This window comes from Panthera pardus, unplaced genomic scaffold (assembly GCF_024362965.1).
Source record: "Panthera pardus isolate Hobbes unplaced genomic scaffold, ASM2436296v1 HiC_scaffold_6, whole genome shotgun sequence".
Lineage (NCBI taxonomy): Eukaryota > Metazoa > Chordata > Mammalia > Carnivora > Felidae > Panthera > Panthera pardus.
Window position 1 is genome coordinate 114,114,766 of NW_026526991.1, and position 13,633 is coordinate 114,128,398.

The 13,633-nt window shown below is 39.4% G+C and overlaps 1 pseudogene; it reads right to left on the reverse strand.

Annotated features, from left to right (window-relative positions):
- Positions 1-7,214: 7,214 nt before the first annotated feature.
- LOC109276180 (E3 UFM1-protein ligase 1-like) overlaps positions 7,215-13,633 on the reverse strand; it is a 28,783-nt pseudogene continuing 22,364 nt past the window's right edge.

Genomic DNA, 13,633 nt, shown 5'->3' on the forward strand with positions numbered 1-13,633 from the left:
CCCGGGGCCTGCTTTGGATTCTGTGTGTGTGTGTCTCTCTCTCTCTGCCCCTCCCCCGCTCCTGCTCTGTCTCTGTCTCTCAAAAATAAATAAACATTAAAAAAAATTTGTTTAAATAAAAGAAAATTGAAACCCTTCTCTCATGGAGTTCACGCTAAGAAAATTGAGAGGGGGGAAATGCCTTTGAGAGAGTGTCTACAAGACTTAAAAAACGAAAACCAAACACATCAACCCAGACTCGAGAGACACTTTATGCAGGAGGTAACACAATTGGTTAGAGGCCAAGCGAGCCCCACTGCACTCTAGACCAGGGTCCCCACAGACGGGCCAGTCTATGAACTACGTATTTGTGGCCCATGGCAAGGAAGTACAGAAATGGAAAGTGAGAGTATGCGATATTATGTCTACTGAATATGACACTTAAAAATTAAGCTTGCACTTTACATTTCCGTTTTTATTTTATTTTTACCCTTCCCTTCCGGTAGTGCTTTATTTTACTTTACAAGCGCGTCCATCCAAAATAGATTGGAGATTTTAAAAACAGAAACATTGGTCCTACACTAGGTGAAGTTTGAGAAGCACTGTTCTCGTCTGTATTTTCTTCTAGCGGGAGGGTATGAAGTGCCACTGGATCCACGTGTCCAATAGGACAGCCACTAACCACATACGGTTATGAAGCACTGGAAACGTGGCCGGTCTAAATGGGGATGTACTGTAAGGATAAGACACACACGGGATTTCAGGTCCTAGTAAAAAAAAAAAAAAAGTGTACAATATCTCAATGTTTTAAAAAGGTGTTGAAATGATAATATTTTGGACCTATTGGGCTAAAAATATATTATGAAAATGAATTTGATATGTTTCTTTTTAATTTTTTTTTAAGTTTTTTTTTTTTTTTTTTTTTTTTTTTGAGACAGAGGGAGACAGAGCATGAATGGGGGAGGGGCAGAGAGAGAGGGAGACACAGAATCGGAAGCAGGCTCCAGGCTCTGAGCCATCAGCCCAGAGCCCGACGCGGGGCTCGAACTCACAGACCATGAGATCGTGACCTGAGCAGAAGTCGGACGCTTAACCGACTGAGCCACCCAGGCGCCCCATGTTTCTTTTTAATTTTTAATGTGACTACTAGAAAATGTAAAGGTAAATACATGTGGCTTGTGCTTGTGATTCACAGATTTCCGTACTTCTATCGGGTAAGTGCTGAGTGTTGCTTTAGACTTTCCTCCTCCTGCTATCTTCGAACCAGTTTTGTGGTGTCCCATCTTATCATTACGTAGTCAGCTCGAATGAACCCCTCCGGTAAAGCCTTTCATGAGCCATAAAAAAGCTCCCAACACACCCGCCTCTTCCACTGCGCACATATAGTGCTTAGTACAGACCCTCATCTATAGATACATACATACATATATGGTGATGTGCTAACAGTGAAAACAGTTGAGTGGATAACTTAGATTTGGTGGTCAGGAATGGCCTTTCTGAGGTGATATTTAAGCTGAAAGATGACCAGAAGGCGTGAGATCCACAAAACTCCAGATGAATATATTAGGCAGAGAAAACAGTTCATGCAAGTTTCCTAAATAGAAACAAGTTTGGTATTTTGAAGTAAGGAAAATGGCAGCAATAAGAAGAGGAATTGAAGAAGAATTTCTGTTTCAAGCAATATGGTAGAGAGCCTGAACAGCCCTTTCAACTGAAAAATTTAACTCTCAGTAAAATTAAGGATTCTTTTAAATGAGTGAAAGTATTCATCAAAAGTAAAAAAATCTATAATGAAACAGGCATTTAACCTGAATGTTTTTCCTGAGCCTTAGAGACTTGAATTTCTGCTTCAATGACCATATGGGCCTGGGGGACAGGAGATATAATGGTTAATTTTACATGTCAATGTGGCTGAACCACATTGCCCAGATATTTGGTCAATCATTATTATGGATGTTTCTGTTAGGATGTTTTTGGATGAGATTTACATTTACATCAGTGGACTATGGGTAAACCAGATTGGCCTCTACAATGTGGGTGGGCCTCATCCAATCAGTTGAAGGCCTGAATAAAACAAGAGGTTGACCTCCCTCAAGTAGAAGGTAATTCTGCCATTAGACTGCCTTTAGACTTCATCTGTCACATCAACTCTTTCTGCTTTTTTCAGAAGACTGCCTTTGGAATTGAATGGTAATCTTTTCCTGAGTCTCCAATCTGCTGGGTTAGCGCATCAGATTTTGGACTCATCAAGCCTTCACACACACACACACACACACACACACACACACACACACACACATCCTGTTGGTTCTGTTTTCCTGGAGAACCCCAACTAATACCAAAGGTAAAACCTAAATGGAGAGTCTAGTAGGAAACCCATTACATAAACCTGAAATCTCAGAGAGGGTTTATAACCTCAATATGCAGACAATCAAGAAACAAACTCACTATAAAAAATTAATTCAACTTTGACACCAGGTGGTAGTGGTGAAAAAAAAAGTAACCAGAGAAATCACAATCATAAATCACTTCTTGTATGGGTTTGCAATCCAAATTCATATCACTCATATGATCCAAAGAAACCTTTAAGGGCAGATTTTTTTTCATGAGTAATTTTTAAAGTTTCTCATAAATGTCAATACAGTAAAATTCAGTCTTTGTGATATATACGCCTATAGGTATAGTGTTATCCACAACTATAACCATGATACTAAGAAGTTCTATCCCCCCCTCCAAAAAAAATTCCTTTGTAGTGAAACACTTCCCCCAGCCACCAAATACTTACAACCACTGATTTATTCTCCATTGAGATAGCTTTGCCTTCTCTGGAATATCATACAAACTGAATAATAATAGAGTATGGAATCTTTTTGATAATCCATCATCTTTGATGATTACTATCATTCATTCCAGTTAGGCAATTCATTTTAAAGATTCTCAAAATATTTTAAATATTAAAATGCATTTGAGATTCATACATGTTGTTACATCTATCAGTCGCTCATTGTTTAGTATTATTCCACTGTATGAATGTACATACACTTGTTTACCCACTCACCAGCTAAAGGGTAATCGGGTTTTCAGGTTTTGGTGATTATGAACAAAGCTAGTTCTAGTTCTAGTTCTCTAATTCCTCAAAGATGAGGAATCTTTGCCCGTACTGGATATTCTTTGATTTTTTAAAAAATAAACCATTCTTGGGGTACCTGGGTGGCTCAGTCAGTTAAGTTTCTGACTCTTGATTTTGGCTCAGGTCATAATCTCAGGGTTAATGAGTTGGAGCCCCAACTCGGGCTCTGTGCTGACAACACAGAGCTTGCTTAGGATTCTCTCTCTCCCTCTCTCTCTGCCCCTCCCCTGCCTGCTCTCTCTCTCTCTCTCTCTCTCAAAACAAATTAACATTTAAAATAAAAAAACATTCTTTTTTTCAAAGTGCCACAAAATTTAATAAACAGGCAACTTTATTTTTAATAACATTCTTAAATCTATAGATCATGATCATAGTAGATAAACATTTAAAAACGTTTATTTTATTAGTGAAATTAGATTTTTACATAAAAAGTCAAATATATAATTTTATTTTCAATAAAAACTAGGGGTACCTGACTGGCTCAGTTGGTGGAGCATGCAACTCTTAATCTCGGAGTTGTGAGTTCGAGCCCCACGTTGAGTGTAGAGATTACTTAAAAATAAAATCTTTAAAACACACACACACACACACACACACACACACACACACACACACACAAATAAGCAATTAAAAACTGTTTTTATTTACTGTGGAAAAATAACCATTTTGATAAATGAAAAAATTAATGTGAACAAGACAGAATGATTTCCTTTTTATTTGCTTGGTTGTCTCTATTTTTATTCGTACAAGTCAAGAAAGTCAGACTGATTTTATTTGCTTCATTGTCTAATATTGTGTCTATTGAAACAAATGTGGATAAATTGGTATCTGCTGAAACATAAATGATAAGATTCTTAAAGATGGAATAGAACATTAAGCTGGGTGTTCAATATTTTGAAAGCTGAATAAACAAAACTAATTGGAGTTTGTGGTAACAGAGAGTTTGTCATTTTTCTTCTTTTGCCCATATGAAAATACATTAACAGAAAATTACCAATGGAAAAACATTTTTAAATTTATGTTACATTCCTATCAACTTTAACAATAATGCTTAATCAGCAATCACATTAATTTCTTTCACTCAGTATTAATACTTTGTATAGAATTAGAGGCCGACTGATAATTTACATTCAAACATTTTGAAACACAGAGTTTTAAATGCCACATAAAAATTATGTACTATAAGATAGTACTTTTAAAAATGTTTATTTAGGGGCACGTGGGTGGCTCAGTCAGTTGAGCGTCTGACTTTGGCTCAGGTCATGGTCTCACCGTCCATGAGTTCAAGCCCCACATTGGGCTCTGTGCTGACAGCTCGGAGCCTGGAGCCTGCTTTGGATTCTGTGTCTCCCTCTTTCTCTGCCCCTCCCCTGCCCATGCTCTGTCTCTCTCTGTCTCAAAAATAAATAAAAACATTAACAAAATTTTTTAAAATAAATTTTAAAAACTGTTTACTTACAGGGCGCCTGGGTGGCTCAGTTAGTTGAGTGTCCGACTTTGGCTCAGGTCATGATCTCACAGCTTGTGAGTTCGAGCCCCGTATCGGGCTGTGTGTTGACAACTCAGAGCCTGGGGCCTGCTTCAGATTCTGTGTCTCCCTCTCTTTATGCCCCTAACCCACTCACATTCTGTCTCTGTCTCTCCCAAAAATAAATAAACATTAAAAAAATATATTAAAAATGTTTATTTACTTATTTTTTGATAGAGACAGAGTATGGGTGCATGAACGCCCACACAAGCCGGGGTTGGAGGGGGGAGCGCAGGGAGAGAGAGGGAGCGAGAGAATCCCAAGCAGCCTCTGCATTGTCAGTACTTAATGTGGGACTTGATCCCTCAAATTGTGAGATCATAACCTGAGCCGTAATCAAGAGTTGAATGCCACCCTGTAATTTTTTGATATTTGAGATTTAACTTACTATTATTTTCAAAATAAATTTCTTTTTGATATATAATAAATTGTTGCTTAAAACTCATTTGGTTGAAATTATTACTCCAAGGAATTATTTCAGTTACTTTTTACTATAAATAGTCTTTAGAAAACAAGAATACCTATTTTCTTATAGGGATTTTCTTTAAAAAAAAAAAAAAGTTGCAACGCGTTTAAAAATCCTCCTACAACAAAGAATTAATTGCCAGAGTGACCACTTTTATAAAAAATAACATTTAGAAATGCAAATTGGGTTAAAGAGAAATACTTGTATTATATTTTTTAGTTATTCTAATGTTATAATGCAACTTGTACCTATTAAGAAGTAGCTTTTATTGTTTTTGTCTCACTCTTGTTAGCATGTTGTTTTAGAATAGAGCACAGCAATGTATGGGCTCCTCTGGTATTCTTCTGCACCTATGAAGGCTTCCCTGAAATCCCTCAACCACATAAAAGTTCACTTTTATACCAGAAATAAGAACAAGAGCTTAGTTATAAATTTGTTTTGCAAATTTCTCAATTTTAGGATTAAAACATCCTCTACTAATTTCAAAATACACGATTTTTGAGGAGAGAGTAAAGTTGGCAGAGGCAGTCTGGAGACCCTGAGCTTGTCTCATCCCTAAAACACAGCTAGATCAGCATCAGGCCATTTTGAACACCGAGGAAATTGATCTGAGGATTAACGCAACAATCTGCATAATACGAGCCACAGAACTCAGCAGGTATGCAGTGCCGAGAGGTGAATCTGGAGAGAGAAAAGCCATGGAGGGTAGCGAGTCGTTTTTGCAGCGAGAGGGCAGAGAGAGAAAAAGGACGGGGGAGAGTGTGGTGCATCGGGATTGTGCAAGAAAAGCACTCCCCTGAAAGTAGCTGGAGAGAAAGAGAAAGAGTGAAAACACTAGCAGGGGATTGGACAAGAAATCTGCTCCCCAATACCATTGATGGGGAGAAAGGAGAGGGTTTCAATACCATCAAGATTCTATAAACGGTGGAGCGCAGAGTCTAAAGTTCCAGAGCTCATTGCCTGGTGGTGCTCTGGTGAGGAAGTAGGATGAATCCCTAGAAGCAGGCAGCGGGTATGAGGGGTCCATGTGCCACATGGGGAGAAGTGGTTCCCCTGCTTGGAGTGCATTTCATAGAGGCCATATGGCCTCTCCACAGGCAAAGGTCCCAGCAGACCCCAGAGAGCAGCTATTTGCAGGTATTGGGACAAAGGTGTCAAAGTGCAGCAAAACCTGGCACCTTCTGTGTGTTGTGATTTGCCATAATGTCTGAACCTCTGCCGCTGCACAATTGCACAAACGTTTTCTGGGGCAAGCCAGCACCTGGCCATTGCTCAGCGAGACCCTCCCCCAGAGAGCTGGCACAGGTCCAAGCCACAGGGGTCTCTGAAGTGTGGGGTTTTTGAAACACAACCCTATGTGAGATAAAACTCTGGAGGGAGGTGCTGCTCGTCAGGCAGACAACTTGGGCCACACACAGGGGAGAGGTGGGTAGTGGACAGAGGCCTGAGACAAAGGAGGGGTGCTTGACCAACGGTGGGTAAGAGTGCGAAATTCTTGCACCAAAGACTAGGGAGCTGGATGAAGCTATTCTCACCTCTCCCGTATGGGTGCATGTGCGCACGCACACGGATCCACCCCAGTAAGCTAATCAGCGCCACCTAGTGGATAACGGAGCCATTACATCCTGCCCAACTGCACCCTCCAAGTACACCCCCAAGAAGACCAACACAAATACTTCCACCTGCTTAATATAGGGAGTATAGAGTGCTTCATAGTTTCAGTTCTAGCGGAAACTGGATGTAACTTCATTCGGGTTTCATTCTGTTTTCTGGTTTATTTATCAGTTCGTTTTCTTTGCTTCTGTTTTTGCTTAAATTGTTTTATTTTTTCTTTCTCTTTCTTGGATAGAGAAAGAAAATTTTATTTTTATTTTTTTACTTTATTTTTAATTTTATATTTTATTTTGCTTTATCCTGTTTCCTTATATAAATTTTTTAATTTATAAAATTCTTTCTTACCTTTTTTTTTCCTTTCCCTTTTTTCTCTATTTTATCAAGCTTCTTTCAATAAGCAAACCGAAACACACCTTGGATCTAGCTTCCTTTATTTGATTTTGTTTTATTTTTAATTTTTTTAATTTTAATTTTTAATTTTATTAATTTTCTTCTTCTTCCAAAATGACAAGATGAAGGAATTCACTCCCAAAAAAAAGAGAACAGGAAGAGGGGCGCCTGGGTGGCTCCATCAGTTAAGCTTCTGACTTCAGCTCAGGTCATGATCTCATGGTCTGTGGTCTCAAGACCCACATCAGGCTCTGTGCTGACAGCTCAGAGCCTGGAGCCTGCTTTGGATTCTGTGTCTCCCTCTCTCTCTGTCCCTCCCCTGCTTGCCCTCTGTCTCTTTCTCTCTCAAAAATAAAGATTAAAAAAAAAATTTTTTTTTAATCTTCAATCTCATGTTGGAACATAAAAGTGATCTCTGGTTTCTTCTTGCCAGTGTGAGATGACTCATCATCACTATCATCTTTTCTTCCTTTCTTCTTGATTTTTAAAATTGTGTACTTTCTGGCATTGCTGCTACCTCCTCTCACACTTCCATTCCCCTCTGTTGCTTTTCTCTTTCCTTCATCTTTTTTCATCCTTTGTACTTGTATTAATGCATTCTAAAATGGAGACTTGTTTCAGATCTTCTTCAGTGATTAAGTGAACAGATTATTTTTCAGTTCCTTTTCAGCTTCCTGGTGCATCAGCTCACTGAATAGTTCTATGCAGTTATTCAGAAATTTTCCACTGACTACAATGGTGTCACTAAAGACTACAGCTGAAACCTGCTTGCAGAATGCTCTCATCACCCTGTTGAAGCAATAGCACAGCATCCTCAACTGATAAAGAACTGAGAAACAGGGGTACAATATCAACCATGTTCCAGAGCTAATGGCTTCCTCTACCGATGCTTCCATGTGATCTGCAAATCACTGGCCACACAGCTGCTTTCGAAGACAAGACTTGTGTAGGTCTTCTATCTTTTCTTTATGTAGGTCACAGCATCTGGGATTCCAAGTCTGGACAAAGCATCAAATTCTAGATAGCCATTCTGCCTGATGTGTTCTGGAGTGAATGTCAGGAATGAACACTGCGTTGTCCTGTCTTCCACCAACCACAGAGCCCCATAAACACCCATTGTTAACAAGTTCCTCAAACACAGAGTAAAGTAGCTGCTCTTGACATCCGGATTTTAAAATCAGAGAATTCACTGCTGTAGGCTGGGTAATAGCAGTGAACAGTCCACGATGCGTGCTTTATGTCAAGCTATAAAAGCTTCAGTAAATATTGCTCCTCTGTTATTAAGAGAGCCATGTGGCCATTAATAAGTCTATCTAGTCTTTGAGTTACTGCCTGTGTCAGAAAGTTTCCAAAAGATCATAGGTTTTACACAGTTGGGATATGGTGACTTGATCACTTTCTTGCAATTTGTCATTTACCTCCTATAACAGATACAAATAGTTCTCATCTATCAGTTATCCCAATACGAGCTGAACGTGCTTTTCTGATTTAACAATGTCACCAATTCTATTTTCAGCAAGAATCAGATCCACATTGATTACCTGTTGCAGATCAACGCTTACTCAACAGCCTCAGACACATAGCTCATCTCTCATTTCTTTGCTAATTTGAGCTGGAATAATATATTCCTTTCCATCGAGTGTGCAAACTACTTCCAGCTCTTTCTGAGCAATCAATTTATTTACAATCTCAATGCAGTTCCACTCTGACAACCTCTGCATAACTGTGGTGAGCTGTGCCCACTGGAAGTCAGCTGCCAACCACCACAGGTGTCCTTTCCCTACTTACCCAGCCACCAAAGAACTGCCCACACGTCAGCCTAAAAAATAAACCATTCTAATTAATGAGTAGTGATATCCAATGTGTTTTTAACTTTGCATTTTCCTAAAGACTAAGGATGCTGAACATCTTATTTGCTAACTGTATACTTTCTTTGATGAAATATCCATTCAAATCTTTTGCCAACTTGTTTTTTGAGTTGTTTTCTTATTGCTGAGTTTTGAGAGTATACATATTCTGGATACTATTTATCTGTCAGATATGTGATTTACAAATATTTTCTCCCAGTCCGTGGCTTGTCTTTTCTTCCTCTTAATGGCATAGTTTTCAATTTTGATAAAGTCTGACTTATCCTATTTTCCTATGGATAATGTTTTTGTTGTCATGTCTAAGAACTCTTTTCCTTATTCAAGGTCACAAAGATTTTCTTATATGCTTTCGTCTAGAAGTTTTATACTTTCATGTTTTACATTTAGGTCTATGATCCATTCTGAATTAAAAATCTAAACTATAATTGACAAATTGCTGGAGCCTCAATGTGGACAAAACTGAGAATTTAAAACTCCATAGGAATCCAGTCATCGAAGAAGCCCCTCACATCTTGGTGATTTTTTAACCTCCAGGAAACTCTACAGGTTCTTGTAGGGAATATCAAAGGAAAAAACCCTCCTGTTTCTGACAGGGATAAGGGAAGGGAGATAGGGAGAGAAAGAATCCCATTTTTCTGGTGTATTTTGAAATACACCAGAGCATTCTGTTGTTCATAATAAGCCCTGCCCCCAAAAGAAACCATTTTAACAAAGGCTAACCTGTTGGAGATTTTATCTGAACATAACCGACCTGAGGGAAGGGAAATATCCAACTCCACCTGGCCCTAACCTTCTATGTGAGACAAGAGAAATATCCAAATTGAGCCCTCCTATAGCATTCCATGTAAAGATGGGAAATACACAACTCTAGCCTTCCCAAGCCATCTTGTGTCATCTAAAGTGGGAAGGGAAATCTGAGAAGCACTTGTGAAGTTCACAGTCCAGGGCCACAGGTTTACTAAAAGAGACTTAATCATAACACTCTCCAACACTTTCCCTCCTTCTATACTTTATCACTACATTACTAAAGGACTATTTACCAGAGTTCCTTTCACTCAGTACATTATGTCTGGCTTTTGACAAAAAAGTACAAGGCATACTAACAGCCAAAAAACTGTTTTGAGGGGCACCTGCGTGGCTCAGTTGGTTAAACATCCAAGTCTTGATCTTGGCTCAGGTCATGATCTCATGGTTCTTGAGGCTGAGCCTTACATCGGTGCTCCCTTGCGTCTATGCTGTCAGCATAGAGCCTGCTTGGGATTCTTTCTCTCCCTATCTCTCTTCCCGCCCCTACTCCTCCCTCAAAATAAACAAACTTAAAAAACAGTTTTGATTAAGTTCATACCTATCCTTGATAAAAATTCTTGGCAAACTAGGAATACAATGGAACTTCCTTCACCTGATAAGGAGCATTATCTTACTTGATAAGGTAATCAAGTAAGATTCCAACTGATTCCCAATCAGTTGGGAATACAATTTCATATAAAACAATGTTTTTAAATTTTTTTAACATTTATTCATTTTTTTGAGAGGCAGAGAGAGACAGTATGAGCAGGAGAAGGACAGAGAGAGAGACAGAATCTGAAGCAGGCTTTAGGCTCTGAGCTGTCAGCACAGAACCCAACATGGGGCTCGAACCTACAAACAGCGAGATCATGACCAGAGCCAAAGTCAGACACTTAACCAACTGAGCCACCTAGGTGCCCCTCATATAAAACAGTTTTATAAAAGCAGCAAAAAATGTAACATATATATGACTAAATATTATAAAAACCTTGAACAGAGAAAATCATTTATTTTTATTGAAATATTAAAGAACACTTAAATAGATACACACTGTTCTTTGATGCAAGGGCTCAATATCCTAAAGATGTCAGTGATTCCCCCAACTTATATACAGATTCAGTGCAATTCTGATAAAAATCTTCACAGGGCTTATTATGGGATTTGAGATGATCCTTAAAATTATATGCACGAGCAAAAGGCCAAAAAGAGTCAAGACCTCTTGAGGAACAAAAAGCTGGAAGAGTATAGTTCTGATGGATTTTTGATATTTGATATTTGATATTTGATTGCTGTTAAGCCTCATGCCCTCTTCTTCACTTTGGGTTCCATATCTGGACAAGTTGATGAGAAAAGTTCAGCACTTCTTCCTTTAATGCTGGAAGGAGACTCAAACAAGGCATGCCCCTTTCCTAGCCACCGCAGCCCTACCCCCAATCCACAATAAAAAAAAAAACCCAGGCCAATCTGATTTCCTTGGTCTATGAAAGCCACTGCAGACCTGCTTGGGGCGGGGGCGGGGGGGGGGGGGCGCTGCCCTCCTCTCCTCAAAGATCTCATATAAGGTAAGTAATAAATCTTGTTCTAGCTTCTGAGGATGTGTGGGTGACATCATGTGGCTGGACATCTGAACCTAACTTTGGGTGAGCGGAGTCCATCTGCCTCTGCAGGTGACCAAACAGCAAGGATGCCTGATGATATATCAAGATGTACTGAAAGTAGCACAGATAAGTGTTTCTGCATAAATGATTCTGTTGTGTGGGAACTATGACTCCTGGAGTTGTGTGATGTGGCCCTGGGTAATATGGGTAGACAGGGACCTGATTACATAGAGTTTTGAAAGTCAAGGTAAGGAGTTTGGATTTTATCTTCAGAGTAATGAGAAACCATTTGGGAGGGGTTTATTATTATTATTATTATTATTATTATTATTATTATTATTCTTTTATTTTGAGAGAGAGAGAGCACGCATGAGTGGGGGGCAGAGGAGCAGAGGGAGAGAGAGAATCTTAAGCAGGCTCCACACTCAGCATAGAGCCCAACACAGGGCTCAATCCCATGACCTGGGATCACGACCCAAGTCGAAATCAAGAGTTGGACGCTCAACCAACTGAGCCACTCACATACCCCACCATTGGAGAGTTTTACACAGGGAAGAAACCTGATCTGATTTTTAACTTTTTAAAGATCCATCTAACTGCTATGGACTAGGTTGTGTCCTCCCCACCACCCCAAATTCATATTGAAGCCCTACCCCTCAAGGTGACCGTATTTGGAGATATGACCTTTACATAATTAGTATTAAATTAGAATTAAATTTCTGTTGTTGAAGCTTTCCAGGCTGTGATATTTTGTTATAGCAGTCCTAGCAGACTAATATACTAACAAACTATTGTGGTAAGCAGAAAGGGGGAAATCAATATTGGAAGTGAGGAGAGGGGTAAGAAGATGATGGCAGTTGGGTACCTGGGTGGCTCAGTCAGTTGAGTGTCTGACTTCACCTCAGTCATGATGTCATAGTTTGTGAGTTTGAGCCCTGCATCGGGCTCATTGCTGTCAGCTTAGAGCCTGCTTCAGATCTTCTGTCCCCCTCTCTCTGCCCCTCCCTGGTCATGCTTTCTCTCTCAAAAATGAATAAACTTAAGAAATAAAAGAAGATGAGCGCAGCTTGAGCTAGGGCATAAGCAGTAGGGACAATGGGAAGCACACACATCTGAAGTCTCCTCCGTAGAGCAGCCCACAGGGCATGCCAATGGATTGAAGGTGGAGGATGAGAAAAATAAAGGAATCAAATTCTGTGTATATATATATATGCAGGTAAATAACTCAGGCCAACTTTCCATTTTTAGTCTGGACTTGAAGCAAAATCACTTGACTGAAAAACAGAAATAGCTTGAAGAGGAATTAGAAGATACTTTCAGAGATAAAGGACAGAGATGTTATATATTAGCTTATCATTTTGTGATATTTTCTAATGTATGTTTTTACAATATAACAGGATCCTACAATCTCAGAGTACATTAAGGCAACAGCACCTGAAAGAGATAGAAGCCATCTCCCCCTAACTCCCAAACAAGTCCTCACCTACGTTTCCTCCACACAGTCACCAGTGACTTATTCCCTTAGAATGCACATTCTGACACAGGTCTATATTGCTCTTAAGTCATTTGGGCACATACGAGAATGATTATCATTTCAAAGAACTTCCAGAAATCTCTGTGAAGCTGTTACTTGGGAGCCTAAATGACAGCCTTAATTTTGCCATAAATTTTCAGAGAATGCCAGCCCTTTTAAGAATAAAATTTCTGGGGCGCCTGGGTGGCTCAGTTGGTTAAGCGTCTGACTTCAGCTCAGGTCATGATCTCACGGTCTAAGAGTTCGAGCCCCGTGTCAGGCTCTGTCCTGACCGCTCAGAGCCTGGAGCCTGTTTCAAATTCTGTGTCTCCCTCTCTCTCTGACCCTCCCCCATTCATGCTCTGTCTCTCTCTGTCTCAAAAATAAATAAACGTTAAGAAAAATTAAAAAAAAAAAAAAGAATAAAATTTCTAGTTCACCAAAGCAGCACAGCCTGCTTTAATGGCAGAGGAAAACAGAAGTGCTTAGTTTTTATACAGAAAAATTTTTTTCTTATTATCAAAAGTTTGCTTTTGTTTTGGGCATGTTTAATAACTTTTGTAATGTGACACTACACAATTAACCCTCCATATGCATTTATGCATTCTGTAACTGACTGGCCTTCTCTGCCCAGAATAAGAATATGTGTTCTTTTAAGTATAATTCTCTTTCCTCCTGGCTAGGAGGAATAAAGCTACAACAGAAGAGTATCGAGGCTGGGGGAAGAGATGTACTAGGATACTCTTAAATGAAGCAATCTG